The sequence below is a fragment of the Bidens hawaiensis genome, unplaced genomic scaffold (assembly GCF_021521415.1).
Source record: "Bidens hawaiensis isolate Kalapana, Puna unplaced genomic scaffold, B.hawaiensis_p1.1 tig00001016_1, whole genome shotgun sequence".
Classification (NCBI taxonomy): Eukaryota; Viridiplantae; Streptophyta; class Magnoliopsida; order Asterales; family Asteraceae; genus Bidens; species Bidens hawaiensis.
Window position 1 is genome coordinate 3043859 of NW_027491059.1, and position 20897 is coordinate 3064755.

The following is a 20897-nucleotide window of genomic DNA, read 5'->3' on the forward strand; positions in this document are numbered from 1 at the left end:
CAAGTTAAGTTGGGAAGAATTTAAGGATCTAGTAATCAAGAAGTTTTGCCCAACGAACAAGAAAGATGAAATTCAAATCAAAATTTTAAATCATAGAGTCGTTGGGACAAATCTTAAAGACTACAATACTAAGTTCTTGGAGTATTGTAGGATAGTACCGTACTTGGTAACGCCAGAAAATAACAAGGTCACTCGTTATATCTGGGGTTTGCCAAAGGAGATTAGAGATATGGTCAGATCGTCTCTACCTCAAACTATCGATTCAGCCATGGAGTTGGCTGGATACATGATGAATGGGTTGATCAGAACCCGTGAAGAAGAAAAGAAAAGAAAATACCTTCAAGAGAGAAGTCGTGTTTAAAAAGAATGAAATGGACAACAAGAAGAAACCATACCGTGGAGAGAAGAAGAATTCCCAGTCACCAATTCCACATTGTAAGATATGCAACCGAAGACACTTTGGAAGGTGCAGGTTTAATCAGTCAGTCACCTGTACCAATTGTAAACAAGTGGGTCATGCAACAACCGATTGTTGGAAAAATAAGATTGCTTGCTATAGTTGTGGAGAGATGGGACATTTTCAGAATGAATGTCCGAAGAGGAAGACTAGAGGAGAAGGTTCAAGTGGTAGTGGCACCAAGAATGAAGGTAGAAAGAGAAATGCACGTGTTTTTGTGCTCAACACTGAAAAGGCAGCTGAAATGCCGGACGTCATAACCGGTACGTTTCTCGTCAATAACGTCTATGCGAGGGTTTTGTTCGACTCGGGTGCAAACCAAAGTTTTATAGATAAGAAATTTTGTAGTATATTAAATGAACCCTTAGTTAAATTAGACAAATCCCTCCTAGTTGAAACGGCCGACGGTAATCAAGTTAGAATATCTGAAGTCTTAAATAAGGGCAAAATACTATTAACAGGACATGTCATACATGTCCAGTTGTTACCCATGACATTGACAGGCTTTGATATTGTCTTTGGAATGGATTGGTTATCCGATAACCAAGCTCGTATCTTATGCGATAAGAAAGCAATCAAAATTCGTACAAACGAAAATACTATTTAAATTGCTGGAGACAAAGATGCAGGTTATGTTAGCTTAATCTCGATGATTAAAGCTAATAAATGTTTATGAAAAGGATGTTTAGCATTTATGGTGTATGTGACGGAAGAATCTAAAGAAAATAATTAGAAGACGTGCCAATTGTTTCAGAATTTTCTGATGTTTTCCCAGAAGAATTACCAGGAATACCATCGGAGCGTGATGTTGAATTTAGAATAGACTTAGTACCTGGAACCGCTCCAATAGCCAAATCCCCGTACAGATTAGCATCAACGGAAATGAAAGAATTAAAGAAACAGTTAGATGAACTATTAGAGAAAGGATTATAAGACCGAGTTCTTCACATTGGGAGCTCCGATCTTATTCGTGAAAAACAAAGACGGTTCGATGAGAATGTGCACTGATTATCGTGAGCTAAACAAAGTAACAATAAAAAATAAGTATCCGCTCCCAAGAATCGATGATTTGTTTGATCAACTACAAGGAGCAAGTTGTTTTTCAAAGATCGATTTACGTTCAGGTTATCATCAATTAAAAGTCCAAGAAGAAGATATTCCAAAGACTGCATTTAGAATCAGATATGGACATTTTGAATTCACGGTTATGCCATTTGGACTTACAAATGCTCTCGCAGCATTCATGGATATGATGAACAGAATTTGTAAGCCCTATTTAGATAAATTTGTAATCGTATTAATCGGCGATATACTTATTTATTCTAAATCGGAAGAAGATCATAAGGTTCATCTCAGGATTTTGCTTGAATTACTTCGAAACGAGAAATTATATGCTAAATTTTCTAAGTGTGAATTCTGGCTTCATGAAGTACAATTTCTTGGTCATGTTATCAATGCAAATGGAATCCAAGTAGATCCCGCCAAAATTAAAGCGATAGCTAAGTGGGAGATTCCTAAATCGCGAACCGAAGTTTGAAGTTCCCTTAACCTCTCTAACTCGAAAGAATGTTAAGTATGAACTCGAAAGAATGTTAAGTATGAATGGGGAACCAAGAAACAAGAAGCATTTGATTTACTTAAACAAAAGCTTACTAATGCACCTATACTGGCTTTGTCAGAAGGTACAAAAGACTTTGTTGTATTTAGTGACGCTTCTCATTCAGGTATGGGTTGCGTACTAATGCAAAGAAACAAAGTTATAGCCTATACTTCTCGTCAATTGAAGGTACCCGAAAAGAATTATACAACTCATGATCTAGAGTTGGGTGCCATAATTTTTGCCTTGAAGTTATGGAGACACTATTTATATGGAGTTAAGTTTATCGTGTACACTGATCATAAGAGTTTAAAGCACATATTTGATCAAAAGGAACTTAACATGCGCCAGAGACGATGGATGGAAACCTTAAATGACTATGATTGTGAAATCATTTATCATGAAGGAAAAACAAATGTAGTAGTTGACGCGTTGAGTCGCAAAGAACATGAAAAACCCAAGAGGGTTAGAGCCTTAAGACTGGAATTACAAATAAATTTAATTGAACAAATAAAGGAGGCTCAAAAGAAAGCAATTAAAGAAAATCAAATCTCTGAAGAAAAGCGTAATGGTACAATTGACTCTTTAGTCAAAGGAGATGACGAAATACTCAGACTTGGAAATAGAATCTGGGTACCAAAGATTGAGGACTTACGTGGAAAGGATTATGAGTGAAACTCATCGATCGAAGTATATGATGTATCCCTGTAGTGATAAAATGTATCAGAATCTTAAGCCTAACTATTGGTGGAACGGGATGAAAAAGGATATTACTCTATTCGTAGCCAAATGTTTAACATGTTTACAAGTTAAGGCTGAGCATCAAAAACCTTCATGTTTGCTTCAACAACCTGAACTACTCGTTTGGAAATGGGAGATGATTGTTGGTACATGATGTCAGTAGTTCAGTGTCTAGTGTCTGTAATCGAGTCGTTTGGATTTGAGTTTGTATGTAAGCGAAGTTGCTAACAAGTTCGCTGATATAGGCGAACTTGTTAGACAAGCGAAGTTAGTGACAACTTCGCCTGAACATGCCAGGCGAAGTTGTCGTGAATATATAGTCTTCTGTTGGTGCATTTTGTGACCGTCGCTATGCAATTCTGTTCAGCGTTGTGGAAGTACGAAGTTAGAGCAACTTCGCCATAGGCGAAGTTGTAACAACTTCTGCCACAGGCGAAGTTGTAACAACTTCGCCTACAGGCCCAAGCCCGCGAAGTTTATATATATATATATATATATATGTGTGTGTGTGTGTGTGTCTTGTTTAGGTTTAGAGATCCAGAAATTAAGAGTTTTGTGTGTTAAGTTCAAGTAGCTAGAGAGAAACCGAGAGAGAGAGTCGTGTGGGACGACCCGAGGTAGAGCTCACCTCGGCTCGGCCGTGTCATTTGTTTTCATGTTTGGTATGTAAGTGTTTCGGTTATTATATAAAAGATCTGCAGATGTGTTTATCCATTCGTGTGTTTGTTCGTGTATGTGTTTGTGTGTAATCGTGTTCTTCGTCTTCTACACCATAAACGAGTCTAGGAGGATTCCGCACTCCTAGACATCGTGCGGATCTCGTATCGATCGGCGACGCCCCGGGGCGGGGGACCTACAGTTGTAGGTTCCCAGCCGGATCTACACGAGATATCGCGTTCTACGTAGGTGCGGAATCCCTACGTAAGACGTTACGAGCGTAGAAAACAAAACGATTAAACACGTTACAATAAACACAAACACGTTATATTGCAACCGTAAACACGTGATACAAAGATCACCAAATACAGACTCTCTCTGAATCGTTCTCTGAATAATGAACTCGTTCGATAATAATTATCTATCTAAGCCGTAACCTAGACTATATATTCACGACAACTTCGCCTGGCATGTTCATGCGAAGTTGTCACTAACTTCGCTTGTCTAACAAGTTCGCCTATATCAGCGAACTTGTTAGCAACTTCGCTTACATACAAACTCAAATCCAAACGACTCGATTACAGACACTAGACACTGAACTACTGACATCATGTACCAAGAGACTCCCCCTTGGCAGTAGCTTCAACTCTTTATCTTCAAACACGTGTCTTGTAATCTTCAACGACCTTGCATCTTCATCTTCAAGCATGAACTCCTTCGCGTACACAAACTGATACAATTCTTTGATATTTCTTCGCTTCGTCTTTCCAAGCAGGAATATAAAATATTTTCTTCTCATTCAGCACCTGCAGATCAGCTTGCGACAAGTTCACTAGATGCATCGGATCATAAACTCTTAGCAGCTCTTGTTCATCTTCGTCTTCCATCACTGCTTCAGCTGTTTCACAATCAACAAACCACCACTTTAGATCTTTGAGCACATCCTTGGGCATCTGTTTCATCGGCACTTCTTTAAGGCACCGGATCGGCTTATACTTCATAATCATCCAAGGTTTACCATCTGCTCTCAATCCACGATCTTTGTCTTCGATAAGTTTTCCCTTTTGTGGTTTCAACAGCTCAAACTTCTTCTCTTTTATGCTTTCCTTCCAAACAATCTTCCCAATAACTCTAGCCATATTATCATCACTTCGGTTTATCAATCCCAATCTGGCTAAGTCTTTCACTTCACATTCTGGCAGTGTATTCAACGATCTTAAAAGTCTTTTGAAGTACTGAACGCCATCATATCTCTTAATCACGAAGAGTCTCAACTGCTCATCGTATATCCAGCAAATAATCCCCTTTCTCGCTTCAGCATAGCCTCTAATGTTGTAACTCTTCTTGAACATTTTAGGGACCGCTGGTTTCTTTGTTTTGACGAACCACTGAGCATAGCCTTCTTTCCATCTAGGCTGCTCTTCCCATTCAGTCTCATCATTCCCAATCTCTTGACTCATATCTGCCTTATCTACTTCTGGTATCTCATGCTCCACATTCTCCTCTACTATCTCTCCCTCTTCAATCTCATTATCAATAACTATCTCTTCACCAATCTTTTCTATCTCATCACTCGGTAGTACATCATCATCACCAACCAACTCATCATCCATATCCTCAACCTCCACAACCACCACATCATCACCACCAGCTGCACTTGTCGACTCCCCCTGAGTTGTGGAAGTCCCAAGAGCTTGTACATTTCTTGGCAACTCACCACCTGCACCTTTCGATGCATTGGGATCATCGTCTTGATCATTTCTCCTCTTGGTCCTCAACTCATCGCCTTTACAGCTCGTCTCCCCCTGAGATGCCAAGAACTCCTTCAGAGCATCTATGATTTTTCCATGTTCTACCAGCAGGGATGACTGCATCTTATTCTCTGCAACTAGGCGTTGAATAGCCTTGGTCTGGATAAGATTAATCCGTGACTGTTCTGCCATGACCCGTTCAAGTGCTGCTATTCGTTCTGAGTCTGATAAGGTTGCATCGAAATCAAACCTCAGATGTGATATATCTTGAGTGTACTGAGGAGGGATTTCCGATGTAACTGGGACCTCAGAAGTAGGCAAAGACGTAACCGCAGGTGGTATCGTCACCGATAACCCTGCAGTGGCCACAACCGTCGACTCAATAAAGTGTGCCACGACCTCCGTTGGAGTAACAGTCGGCGGCGGCAACGAAACGATCTCCGGAGTCGGTAGTTGGAATGAAGTTGGTGGGAGGCCAAAGGCAGATGAGGTAGCCACCACGGAAACGTCCGTGGCGCTTGGCCTTGTAACCTGTAATGATGAGGGAACCATTTTCATACCGGATAGTGCGGGTGGGGTGAAACGTACCACCCTCGAGCTCTCACCAGCTCTAGAACCTGCACCTATCCGTTCCCTTCTTGATCTGCATATTAACTGTTGTACCTCCTCCTCGTAATCTGACTCGCTGTCATCATCAGTTCTCTTTCTCTTCCCATGAGTCCGTTCATGTGTTACCAACATCCTTCTTGCCTCATCAAAACCAGCCACCGTAGCAGCTGTCCTAGTAACATTCACAGTCGACACCCTCTCAACCGAGACTTGCACATACTCCTCTGGATCAACCCTCTCCATGTCAAAAAATCCTTGACCGCCAAACTCTGCGTCAAGGTCAACGTTCTCCTCCGGTGACACAACAGGAGCAGCAGATATAGCTTGAGGTGCTCCTGCCTGTTGTGGTGCCGGGTCCCGAAACTCGTCCCCACGAGCAGGCACATACCCCGGGTTGATTAAGTACCCAAATAGTGGAGTATGTCGAGGACGGAGCTCAGGTTTGCTCCTCGCACTGGAGGATCTGCATTGGGCAAAGATCCTTTTGCTTACACTTTCTACGTATCGGATTGGGCGGCGCTGAGGTAGCGTTGGAGCAACATGATTCAAGATCATTTGGAGAAATCTTGGATACATGATAAATCTCTCACGCGCCACCGCTCTTCGTTGTCGATCGATCTCGTAGAAGACCATCTGACTAAAGCTGTAACGCTTGTTATAAGTCAGAGCAGTCATAGCCGACTGCATGGTCGCGCCCATGCCATCAGTGCCCGCCTTTCTCCCTGACATGCAAACAATCATGACATGCATGAGAAAGCGCCACTGGTCAAGCAGAAACCCCTTTCTTCTCTGCGTATCTCCCAAGGGACCAGAGTATCCCATCCTCAAAAACGCTCCATCACGGAAAGGAGCCACAAACTCTGTCGGGTCATCCCTCGTCTCATCTCCAAATCGTAAAGCCGCCCGGAGCTGTTCAGAAGAGAACTGAACAATCTGATTGTTGACTGTTGCGCGCATCACCGGGGGCTCGACTCTACAGTCATATTCCACGGTCTGCCAAAAATCCTCAATGTTGGGCAAGGATGTCGGAAGTGTTGTAGAGATCGCGTGGAATATACGCGAGCGTAGTAAGAATGTGATGATTTCGGGGAAATCATCAACTCCGCTCGCCTCCGGGTCTAATGTTATATACATGTTGTGACCCGGGAAGAACTGTCTCTGGTTATCACCACCGTCATCTCCGCCTGCACCACCTACAGCAGCCATATCTGCATCAAACAGACTAAGTTAGATACACGTCAACGCAAATCACAAGTTCGCCTGTTACCATGAGCGAAGTTGTGATTTATTCTGTATAGGCGAAGTTAGAGGTGGGGCGAAGTTGGGAACAACTTCGCCTCAACTTGAACTTCGTCTGATAACTGTTAAGTAAAAAGGTCCAGGCGAAGTTAATGATAACTTCGCCTAACCACAATATCGCCTCATAAACTGTTTCAAAATCTATAATCAGGCGAAGTTAAACCTCAGGCGAAGTTACGGATAACTTCGCCTAAACTGTAACTTCGCCGAATTCGAATCGGCAACAGTTAGGTTTATCGAACGACGTGTAGATGATGAAATCGGAGATCGAGGACTCCGTAACACATGATTTTATGAAGTTTTAGACGTTCAGGTATATTACGAACATGTAATAACAAGCTTGAAATCGGGTGTTTAAGGTTTCGAAAGACGAGGTCGATAATCGAGTTGAAACGACCGATGATGAACCTCAAAAACAATGAGTATATGAAACTATAAACCCTACACACCATTAATCGACTTAGAACAGAGAAAGAATGAACACAGAAGATTGAGATCGATAATACGATAAGTTCGCTTAGGTTTCGGAGGATAAGTTCGCTTAGGTTTTTTGAAATAATGATACTGTTTGACCTTAAAACTTCTTTATATAGGGTCAAAATTTGACAGGCGAAGTTATGGATAACTTCGCCTATTGCAGGTCCCGAGTAACCATGCTTTATGTTTGTGTTTAAAAAAAAAAAGAGTTTTCGTCTGTATGGCCAGGTGTACACGATTATTGTGAGACCGGAGATGTTGTTCCGTCAACGAGTGAAACTTGTTATCTCTGGGTCTTACGTGTGAACAAATACGTGTCAACTCTGGATATGGAGTTGAGGTTGTGAATGGGATATTGAGTGAAACTGGATATTGACACATATTTGGGTGTTTGTGGGCAAATGAAATAGTTGTTGTTCGAGGTTGACCAACTGAAGAAAGTCAAATTGAACTGAAGGTTTTCGTCATTACTGGATTGCGGTCAGAGCATATTATTTATGTTATTTTCAAGGCGTTCGAGAATTGGATCCTGAAACGTGATGCTTATTTATTATAGTGAAAATTCTGGAACAAGTTGGATTTAATCAGGATTTAAAGTGTTTATGTTCTTGATCGTTATCCCTGGTGATTGAAGATGCTTCAGATTAATTAATGGTCATGTGTGTTAGATTCTGTCAAGGTGGTTTTGTGATGAAATTGATCACTTGATGTTGAGTAGTTGAAGATTAAACCTTATCGTATGCCGACTTGTTGGTGAAGTTGTGGAGGGAGCCCAACTTCACGTGTTGGTGAAGTCAGAAGGACTTCACGTGATTGGTTGAGATGATCAATTAGACACGGGGATGCATGCATTTCAAAGACCTCAATCTATATAGTCGGAGAAGCTTACACTGAAGGGGAGATCTAATATGGAAGACGCTGGGTGATTGGTAGATTTGTGAAGCTACATGACAGTTTCAGACACGGCTGGTTGAAGAGCAAACAGAAGATCATCAGTTAAGAGGGAGTCTGTTGGTGCATGTTTTGTAACAGATGATCTTTCGTGTTTGTTAGAATTGAGAGCAACGGTCAAAGAGGAGTCTGTTGGTGCATTTTGTGACCGTCGCTATGCAATTTTGTTCAGCGTTGTGGAAGTACGAAGTTAGAGCAACTTCGCCATAGGCGAAGTTGTAACAACTTCTGCCATAGGCGAAGTTAGAACAACTTCGCCATAGGCGAAGTTGTAACAACTTCGCCTACAGGCCCAAGCCCGCGAAGTTTATATATATATATATATATGTGTGTGTGTGTGTGTGTCTTGTTTAGGTTTAGAGATCCAGAAATTAAGAGTTTTGTGTGTTAAGTTCAAGTAGCTAGAGAGAAACCGAGAGAGAGAGTCGTGTGGGACGACCCGAGGTAGAGCTCACCTCGGGTCGGCCGTGTCATTTGTTTTCATGTTTGGTATGTAAGTGTTTCGGTTATTATATAAAAGATCTGCAGATGTGTTTATCCATTCGTGTGTTTGTTCGTGTATGTGTTTGTGTGTAATCGTGTTCTTTGTCTTCTACACCATAAACGAGTCTAGGAGGATTCCGCACTCCTAGACATCGTGCGGATCTCGTATCGATCGGCGACGCCCCGGGGCGGGGGACCTACAATGATAACAATAGATTTCATTACGAAACTCACTAAGACTACCCGACAACATAACGCTATTTGGGTCATTATTGATAGGTTAACTAAGTCTGCTCATTTCATACCTATCAATGAATCTTATTCTATGGATAAATTGGCACGAATATACGTGAACAACATAGTGTCATTACATGGTGTGTCATTATCTATCATAGTTGATCGGGATAGTAGATTTACTTCTCATTTTTGGAAAAGTTTCCAACAAGCGTTAGGAACTCAGTTGAATCTTAGCACTGCATATCATCCTCAAACTGATGGGCAGAGCGAATGAACAATTCAAATGCTTGAAGATATGCTCCGAGCTTGTGTGATTGATCTAGGAGGAAGTTCGGATGATCATCTTCCTTTGATGGAATTCTCGTATAATAACAGTTATCACACGAGTATTCAGGCCGCACCATTTGAAGCATTTTATGGACGGAAATGTAGAACACCGGTATGTTGGTCTGAAACTGGAGATAATCAAATGTCTGGACCTGAGATAGTCCAAGAAACAATGGATAAGATATTGCAAATACGTGAACGACTTAAAACGGAAAGAGATCGACAAAAGAATTATGCTGATGTTCGCCGTAAGCCGTTGGAATATCATGTAGGCGATAAAGTTTTGTTAAAGGTTTCACCATGGAAAGGTGTTGTACGATTCGGCAAGAAAGGAAAACTAAGTCCGTGTTTTGTGGGACCATTTGAAGTGTTAGAACGAATCGGTAATGCAGCTTATCGTTTACGATTACCAGAAGAAATGAAAGGCATACATGATGTATTTCATGTTTCTAATATACGCAAGTGTTTGGCTGATGAAACTTTAGCTATGCCTTTAAGGGATGTTGAAATTAATGAAAATCTAAAATTTGTAGAACAACCTCTACAAGTTGAAGATTTCCAAGTTAAGAAACTCAAACGTCGAAAGCTAAAATTAGTCAAAATAAGATGGAACTCCCGACAAGGACCAGAATTTACTTGGGAGTTAGAATCTGAAATGAGAAAGAAATATCCACATCTATTCTAGCGAATCTCGAGGACGAGATTCATTTCAAGGTGGGGAGGATGTAACATCCACAAAATTTCGGTCTAAATTTGACAAGTTTATAAAGCTAAAGGACTAAAATTATTCATGGGATAAGTAATGGGAAAAGTATGATAAAGAAAAGAAGGCATTTTATGATAAGGTAATACATAAGGAAAACTCCATCCCACATGGAAAGTGGAAAAGAACTGAAGCACTTTATAAGGAAGGAGTTTTCCATGGTAATGTTCTTATGTGGCTAAGCACTCTCACTAGTCATAGCGGAAGGTGCGAAGCACCCGACGCGCATGGACACGGACACGGACTCGGACGTAATGTGACGTTTTGATGGCGCACTTCGCACGCTCGCATCGCCGCGAGTCGCATAAGGGTCGCTTTAGCATTTTTGAACTTGGATCAAAAGACCAGGGACTGAAATTGAAAATTTAGCATCTTTTCGATACGCGAAGATGACAGAGAAGACAACTTCGCGATACGCGAAGATGCATGAAGTAACCTCATCCGGTGCTGACACATGGCAGGTCTAGTGGTTGACACAGCAAAGCTATTGAGCAACTTCGCGTTACGCGAAGAAATCCTTCACGATACGCGAAGGAATATAATAATAATTGCGGCTACAGTTGTCCTTCGCGCATCGCGAAAAATCCTTCGCGATACGCGAAGATGCATAGATTCTGGCTATAAATAAGCAGCCATGGGGATGAAGTCTCCATCACATCGTACTCACATCACACACACTTTACCTCGGTTTTCGTGCCAAAATTCCGTCATTCCCGATACGCTCGTTGTCTAGAAGTACGTGCAAGAAGGAGTGTTGCCCAAGAGAAGTTTTAGTATTCCGTATAGACAAGCAATACAAGGTAGGGGTTCTACACGATTATTTTATTATATATGGCTTAGACCCTAGTTGAGGGTATAGTATATACCTTGATCAATTAATAAGTGAAATGTAGCTTTCGCAAGATAAGGTAATGAAAAAATATTATTCTTTATTATAAAGATATTTCTTGTGAATAAAGAAATGGGATATATATACGTTTCTTCATGATAAAGAAACATAGTAAATATATATTTTATATAAGAAATGAATGTCAAGATAAAGGTTATGCAAATAGACTAAGGTCTAAAGCTAGATCATAGATCCAGTTATTTATAGAATATTATTCTCGTACTATAGGTCCGAGATAAAGATCAGACATCTGTTGGTAAGAAAACTTGAAATCAACAAAAGGTGAATACGTCCAAACCTTTTTACAGTGTGAAATGTTTTATGACGTGAATACGTCTATGTACTGTATTTTTGAAAAGATATTTACTCTTGTAAACTATGGACTGTTATCCATATGTAAAGAGTTATGAAAGTATTTGCATAAGGGTTGGTTCAAATCCTCTAAAAATACAAGGTAGTACTAAACACTCAGGCTAAAATACACATGTGTCTGGATCCTTACATATATGTACTGTAGTGGGCACACTACAGACATACTGACCATGAGGCAAGTGACCGTCTCTAGGGCGAGTGAAGTCCGATTATGTGGTTTGTGCGTATATTTAGTTCCGATGAGATGAGATTGAGACCCACTGAGTCGTTGAACACTATTGGTGTTGTGTCATTACGAATTGTGAAAATGTTTTATTGAGTCAGCGTATTCACCAGCATATAGCTGACGTATTTTCAAACTGTTTTCAGGTAATCAAGAGTAAGGTATAGAGAAGAATATGCCAGTAGAGATAGAAGATCACTAGGCATAAAATGCAGCTGGTGGCTCAGCTAATTTTGTAATGAAGCATATATATATATATATTAAATTTGTGTTTAAACAAGTAATTTTGTAAAACGTACAAGGGTGTTTAATTCTCTCTGTTATGAAAATGAATATATTAAATTAACATTTTTCGCTGCAAACTTTGATAAATTGACAAAAGTGGTACTAGCTGTGAGTCACACGCCTAAGCCCGAAGGCGGGGTGTGACGATACTTGTATACCATTCTCATTGACTAAATTACAGACACAAGAATATGCATCAAGCTATCCTAATTCCTAATTCATTGAAACCATGTATACAAACCTTCTCTAATAGTATTGGCCACTCTACACCGAGCTGCCGCAGGTTAAGCTCCATAGCATTGGTTAAGTCCTCCAATTAAACTACATGTTTCGGTTCAAATTCTTGCACTTGATGAACATGAGCAGGCCCATAACCATTTCTAAGTACATCGACGTTAAACATGCTCCAATTATGAGCTAAAATGTAGAATCCCTTTAGAATTAAAGAACATGTTTCAACTTCATTTCCTGTTCCTTCACTTTCAATATAAAAATCTAACTAATTACAAGATGTGTCTGCTAGCTAATCATGATAAGGTTATCGAATAATCGACTTATTTACGGTACTAGAAAAGCCTGTAAGTATGAGATGTCAATGACGATAATTTAAAAACGTAGCAACTTTGAGTTAGGCAGACTCATCACTAGCTTATCTATCTATATACCGGATATAATCCATCTCCCGTGAGCAAACAAACAAAAAAAAAAAGGAAAAAAAAAAGAAAACACTTTACTCAACTTTTTGTTATTTAAATATTACTAGTATTTTTGTTTCCTTATCTTTAATCATATATTTTTATTTTAAATCAACTTCTCTCCATAATTTTAAATGGTCATAACTTTTTCGTATATATATATATATATATTAAATATTACGCAATAAAGACCAGTATTTTATTTATTTAATTTGATTATGGTATTACTATACTTTTTATTTAATTAAAAAACAGTTAACATATTTATGGGATTACCAATGTGTGGGTCGCACATATGCTTTTTTAGTAATTCAAAATAAGTAAAATTATAATGTCATATCGTGTTAAAAAGTGGTGTGACCATAACTCAGTTGGTTCCTTAACCAATCCTATTATTAACTTTGATTCTTTATAAGTCCTGCTTTTTTGGAAAAAGAAGATTCAAATTAATTTCGTTGACCAGTAAATGATGAAATAAATTTAATATAGTAGATGTTATGGTTAGTATTATCAATTATAAGGAAGTATGATCATGCATTGATTATATGGTAATAAAATAATAACAAATATAAAAGGAAACAAGAAAGAAATTCTTTGTGAGTCCATGTGGTTACAGGGCAGGCCACGTTTACACTTCTGAAAGTAAAAATGACACGAATGAGTTCCTTGGTTTCTTGGCTCGTCGATTTGTGTCCCTCCATCTAAACGGCAGTCTAGTTTCTAACGAAAAAGTGATATCTTGTGCTATTAATGTGAAAGAAATCACGTCTTTTTAAACTTGGAATCCTAAAAAAAATGTTCACTTTTAACTCCAAAACTCCTAACGTCGATTTCATCACCTTCATCTAAACCTTTGATTTTACACTGATCGAAGTTGATTTAGTCAACCGTAGAAGTTCTAGACTTTAATGGAGTATTTATTAAAGTTTCAAATTAGAAAAACACAATTACTCTCACATGAATGACACAACGATATCATTTTTTTCCGTTAAAAACTAACTGTGATTAGCAGTGACGACTAGACATGCAACTATATCATAAACATTTGGACTAGACTTCTAAATTTTAAAATACAAAAGAATCAAATTTTCAATATAGTCAAACCACAAATACCATTTTAAAATTTTTCTCTAGATAGAAATTTATTTAACACCCTTTAAACTAACCCAACATAATAAACTCACCCTTTCCCACCACAATACCAAATTCACCCTTTCCCACTAAACCTTTTACCACAAGTAGTTGCTTATAAAAGACTTGTCCTTTTGGCTTTTAATTCCCATAAAAATACACAAAATATTTCGCTAAGAAAATACCCAATGGAAACACAAAAGGAAATAATATTCCGATCAAAGTTGCCGAACATATACATACCAAAACACCTACCGCTACACTCATACTGCTTCGAAAACATTTCTAGCGTCATCAACCAACAGTGTTTAATTGACGGTGCCTCGGGCCAAGTGTACACCTACGCTGAAGTCGACCTCACGTCACGAAAAGTTGCTTCCTCACTTCACAAACACGGTATCAACAAAGGTGATGTGATCATGATTCTACTCCCGAACTCACCAGAATATGTGTATTCCTTCGTTGGAGCTTCATACCTCGGTGCCATCTCAACAACCGCGAATCCTTATTTCACTGCGGGTGAAATTATCAAGCAAGCGAAAGCGTCAGGAGCTAAAATCATCGTCACCCAGTGTGCGCATGTCTCCAAAGTGGAAGCATTTGCGTTAGAGAATTCAATCAAGGTAAAGTTAAGCTCATAGTTTCTAACTCGGATTATGACTTAGTGACGTTCACTAATAAATTCTTTTAATAAATTGTTAAAGATTTATTAAATTTTTAAAATTTAGAACCGTAATAAATTCTTTTAATAAATTTCGGATTACCTCATTCTGACTTAGTGGCATTCAGTCTAAATCAGCGCGCAAGGTCGTCTGTTAAAGATTTATAAAATTTTTAAAAATTTAGAATCGTTAAAAAACTTCGGGCTACCGAGGTGATCGTGCCAGAAACCATGCCCCCCCCATAGGGCGGCTCAGCACGCATACGATGTGTAACTAAAGGGTTACCCGCCCCCCCACCCCCCCACCCCACACACACTTATATTTTACATAAAATTACCTTCTAACAATTACTAATATGTTTAGGTAATATGCATTGATTCGGCTCCAGAAGGATGCTTGCACTACTCCGAGTTAACTTCTGGCGACGAGACTAAATTACCGAAAGTTGAGATCTTGTGTGACGACGTCGTAGCACTCCTGTACTCTTCAGGTACCACGGGACTACCGAAGGGAGTGATGTTGACTCACAAGGGGCTCGTGACAAACATCGCACAACAAGTGGACGGAGAGAATCCGAACATATGGATGTGTTGATGTGTGTGTTACCGTTGTTTCATATCTATGCGTTGAGTTCGATTTTATTATGTGGATTACGCGTGGGGGCGACAATTTTAATCATGCAGAAATTTGATATTATGTCGATTTTGGAGCTGATCGAGAAGTATAAAGTGACGATCGGTCCGTTTGTGCCGCCGATCTTGTTAGCGACTGCGAACAATGAAGTAGTCGTGGATAAGTGAAGAAACACTAAGTGAACCCTGGACAGATTATAGATAATCTGGGGGTTAAGTAATGTTTCCCACGGGGATGAGGTCTAGCAGAGAATTGTTCTTCAGGGGACCTGCAAAACAGACACCGTAAGCTCGTCACTGAGAAGGGGGGGTTCCTCCTTGTGACCACCCTCCGGCGTGAGAATCAGACTAGATTGCTCTGAATATAAGTGTATATTAAGAGATTGCTAGATAAGATTGAGATATCAGATGATGTCCTTACCATTCCAAGGTGTTGGAGTATTTATAGCCGAAGGTAGGTTTCCTAGAAGGTACAGCCGGCTGAATAGTAATCCTGTTCCACCAACAGTGGACTACGCACAGGCCATGCTGGTTGGTAGGTAGGCTACGGCCAACAGTAAAGGTCGGCTGTATACTGTTCCTTTACTGCCGGCTACGCACTGTTCCACCAACTGTATGCTGCGCACGTCCCCTCGTAAGGGTTGGTGAGTAGGCAGCGGCTAATAGTAACAAACAGTACTAGATGGTGCTCCTCCTCGTATTGTTGTCGGTGAGCTGTCACCCTGTGATTGGTTCATGGGCTGCTTTGGTCAATTTGTCTGTTCCGCCCATACCTTAGTAGGTATAGTACGAAAGACCTTCCAGAAGCATACGGACTGGCTCACTTGGGCGGGAGTATTCCCGCCTTGCTCATTCCTTCATGTGACTACTGAAGTAGCTAATGCCTTGTGCGTGTAGCCTTGCTGTTAGTGCGGGTAGCCTTCCCTGATGGCTTGTATCCGCAGCTGCGGGAACAGGCGGGGTACTTCACCATTGGGAGGCTTTTCCTGCGGGTACAGCTGGCGTACTGCGCGTAAGGTTCTTTGAGCATGGTGGGTCCTGCTGGAGCAGTTGGTCCTTGCGCAGACGTCCCTGTTCAAGGTGAGTCTTGCGGGTCCAACTGGGTTCTGCTGGGACCTACCTCTTCAATAAGTATGATTTATCGTCGATGAGGATGGTGATGTCTGGCGCGGCGTCGTTGGGGAAGGAGCTGGAAGATACTGTTAGAATCAAGTTTCCAAATGCAAAACTCGGACAGGTATGAATATTGTCTCAGTACTCTACCTATACCAAAATAACAATACCAAATTTCTAAAAATATAGGCACTGAATACCATACTAATTCGATACCAAATGTATCCTAGGTATGAGTATGAATTCCATAGACTTACTCTCTCACACATTAACACACTTTTAAACACACAGTAAATGGATATGTTTACACGTAGTTTGTAACTGACAAGTAATTTTAGTATTTCACTAAAATTTTGCCCCGATATAGGAATCTTGGATGCTCGTTAGAATATAGAAAGTGTTCTGATGCAAACACTGATATTTTGATGATAACTCCTCACGGCTCTTTCAATACTATTAAAAACGAAAATCATATTTTACAATTATTCTACAATTATTCTAGACCAACTATTTATACTAGAAAAAATATATTTATCATAATCACACATATTTAAAATAAAACTTTATTTCTAACTTTAACAATTGTCAATAGACAATAAATTCTTTAATTTAAACCATAATTTTGTCTTTAAATTCTTATTATTCGATTCACCTCTCTTACTTCTCGGTTATTCATACTTACTCTTGTTATTTTGTTAAATCAATATTATATCCTTCATTTGATGGTTATAATACCGAGTATGAGATTGAGATAATTAAAATACCCGATCAATGTAACTAATATAACTGACCTGTTTGAAGTCCGAATCTAACCTCATGCTTAACTTGATGGCTATACTGTGTAGTTGAGTTCATAATATTAAACACTGGCTGCCTCCCCTTTTCTTCTACATACTTTACATCAATGGTAATTATAGCATCTTTTTGATAAAGATTTATTACTTTTATATATAACTTTTAATGTCCTTTCCAGTCTAGTGTAGCGGTAGAAAACATAGGTTTCTCAATGGAGATCTAAGTTAAATCTTTACTTACAACACTTTGGAGGGGACGTGAGCGGTTCTATGAAGGAATATTCGGATCTTTGTGATATCCAGTTCGATCCTCAGGGCCTTCGGATTTTACCATCAGTGGGCCTTCGGGCGGGTGGGTTTTTCCCGTAACTGGAGATAACTTAGATGCGCATAAGGGCTCTGTACGACTGGGTTGGGCCAGCTGACGGTAACCTTTTGTCATTAGGTCAACTCGAACGGAATACCTAGATATGCTATATTTATTGGCCGTTAAAAACGATGTTACACAAATACTGTATTTCCTAACCTGACGGTTACATAATATTGTTTGGTTCATTCTTGTTGAAAACTAAAGGCAAACAATCATGTTAATTAGCACCAAACATAAAATATTTTTTTTAATATATACTAGTTTTAGAATCCGTATGATACACATGATGTTTAAAAGAAATATAAATAAGCTATAGAAATTAAATGCTAAATTTTTTAAAAAGCCTATATTTTATCAAATTAAATGGTTTTGTATGTTCAAATTATATTTTATAATAGAATATTCATATGAATACGTGGTGTATTCTCACACAATTTCATCATAATTACAAAAAGGTGCATCTGATGATTTTGTAAGTTTTAATTATATTTTTAAATGGAATAATGGATTATAATAAAAGATAATAAGACAGTTCATTATGAATGACATAAAAAAGAATATCATTTATAAATTTAACATGAATAAAATACGCTTTTGTATTACAGTTGTAAAAGAATTGGATGAAAAATCCTTGGATATGTGGAGGTTGAAATGAATATATGAGAATAAAATTGTTGTTAATTCATAATCTCTTCTTTATCATCTTACACCTATAAATATCGTTCATTTAATTTTATCGCATTCATCTACTACGCTCATAAATGTATACAAATTAATTTAATAAAAAAAGTACTTCTCATTTCCTAAGTTATACTGACATAAATAATCGTATATATTTAAATTTTAATTCATATAATTTAGGTAATTAGTTATTTAAATAAATAGAAAATTGATATGTTTTGATTACATTCACACAAATATATTTTCATTAAAAATAAAAGAATAGTTTTAGCGGGGATTTTATGCCAGTAGTGAATCTCCAAATTACATGTGTTTTTAGCTATCTCTTTATATTCTTGCTATCTCTTTTATTAGAATATAGGTAGATGTATATTACTTGTATATACAACTCGTTGTTAATCAATGACACATTATATGAAATTGATGGGGTAAGTATTAACTATGAGATTGACATGAATGATCATGACAGGGTTATGGTATGACAGAGGCCGGACCGGTGCTAGCCGTGTGTTTAGCCTTTGCTAAGGAGCCTTATGAGAGCAAGTCCGGAGCATGTGGCACTGTGGTCCGTAACGCTGAGATGAAGATTGTCGACCCTGAGTCAGGCGCATCCCTCCCCAGGAATCAACGAGGCGAGATTTGTATTCGTGGTGATCAAATCATGAAAGGTATATACCATTTTAATGAAAGTTAAAAACAAAATTATGTTTATTCTTTGTATGTAAACGGCATATTATGAATTAATTGATTAGTACATATTCATATATATATCCATTGTGTCCTAGGATGATTATTTATGATTAATTAACTATGGTTTCATGTTAAAATATTCTTTATAGGTTACCTTAATGATCCGGAAGCCACAGACGCAACAATAGACTCGATCGGGTGGCTACACACGGGCGATATAGGGTTGATTGATGACGATGATGAGCTATTCATAATGGATCGGCTCAAGGAGTTGATTAAATACAAAGGATTCCAAGTAGCACCTGCTGAGCTTGAAGCGTTATTACTAAGTCATACTGACATTTCGGACGCTGCTGTGATCCCGTAAGTTCATTCTACTCAGATATATTTTGAATTATATATTTTCTATAAACTGTAATAAAATATGTTAATTAGTACATCATACTTCTATATGATGTTTGATGAGGTTTTACCATTACTTAATAGACATTTGCAACTTAGAACATGATTTTGACTCGAATGTTGACCGTAGACTATCTGTTTATCTCAGTATGGTAAATGAAGCAGCTGGAGAGGTTCCGGTTGCTTTTGTGGTGAAAATAAATGGCTCAGGTGTAACAGAGGATGATATCAAGCAATTCGTATCCAAACAGGTAATTGTAACAGATTCATATATATCCCGAGTTTATTTTCAAAAGTTACATAAGTATAGCAAGAGCCAACTTAAACTAAAATCATATATTAGCAGTTGCATCTATTGCTTTAACCATAATACAAAAGAAGGTTATGTAACCAACTCTTTTTATTCTTTATCGCTTTGGATTGTAAATGATACCTATTAATGTTTATGCAGTTCTCACGTGTGTGAATACATGTTGACTTATATTTAACAGATACTGATTACGATTTATTACAATGTAGGTGGTATTCTATAAGAGAATAAATCGTGTGTTCTTCATCGACACAATTCCAAAATCACCATCGGGGAAAATTCTTCGCAAAGCGCTGCGAGTGAAGCTTGAAGCTGGTGTTCCAAATTATTTTTCTCTATATACATCAAAAAAGTTTAATTGCTGAACAATGTTTTTTTTGTTTGCATTTTGACTCTTTGTTTTTTAATGATGGTAGCCTTTAAATAGTTTAATACAAGCATTATGCATTGCCTATTTTGTATTCAACTAATAATTTCAGTCTATGTTCTCTTTTAGACAAACTTTCACCGTATAAAGGTGGACGGGACACAACCAGGATGGTGATGTGTTATCCGGTACCAACGGAAATATTGCACTCCACCCACTTGGTATCCGAAAACAAGATCTTGATCGGCATGTTTGTTTAGACGATCCCAAGCCTCGAATGGTCATATGATCGTTCAAATATATTCATAGTTAAAAAAATAAATTAATTTGAAACCAAACTATATATACCATTTAAACTTTTATTTTTCTCACACAAATCTTACATTTTCTCTCTCAATATTTCAACCTACAGTTTATTTATTTGAACTGATGTTGTTTAGTCGAGAATAAAATTAGACATGGCAACAAAAACCATAAAAATGAAAGCGAGTACCGATTTCGATAATACCGAACTGGAACAGATGTTAAGCCAGAATTAGTTGGGTTCGTCATGATACCGATATAATATTTTCACTCGTGCAGCCTTGTTTTCAACAAAACTTATACCGAAATGCAGAGAAAAAAAATGCAATTGCGTATTCGTCCTTTTCTAAAGAGTTAACGAATGCAAGTTATTAGAGAAAGCGTATGATCGAAATGCCCATCAAGAAATAGTGAAATGCAACAACACAACAATTTTAAGAATATGCAGCAAGCTATCCTAATTCCTAACATACAACACAACAATTTTAAGATGGGATTTAAAATTTTAAAACCTCAACTTAGTACTCTTTAAAACCATGTATACAAACTTTCTCCAACATTATGGGCCACTCTACGCCGAGCTACCGTTGGCTAAGATCCATGGCATTTGATGAACATGAGCAGGCCTA

General features: G+C 38.5%; 1 pseudogene across 1 annotated transcript; it reads left to right on the top strand.

Annotated features, from left to right (window-relative positions):
- The first annotated feature begins 14132 nt into the window (after positions 1–14132).
- On the top strand, positions 14133–19963 carry LOC143551105 (4-coumarate--CoA ligase 2-like; annotated as a pseudogene). The gene is made up of 7 exons (XR_013138439.1): positions 14133–14567; positions 14970–15395; positions 16366–16475; positions 18666–18864; positions 19036–19249; positions 19437–19539; positions 19808–19963. The product of XR_013138439.1 is annotated as a 4-coumarate--CoA ligase 2-like (transcript).
- The last annotated feature ends 934 nt before the right edge of the window (positions 19964–20897 follow it).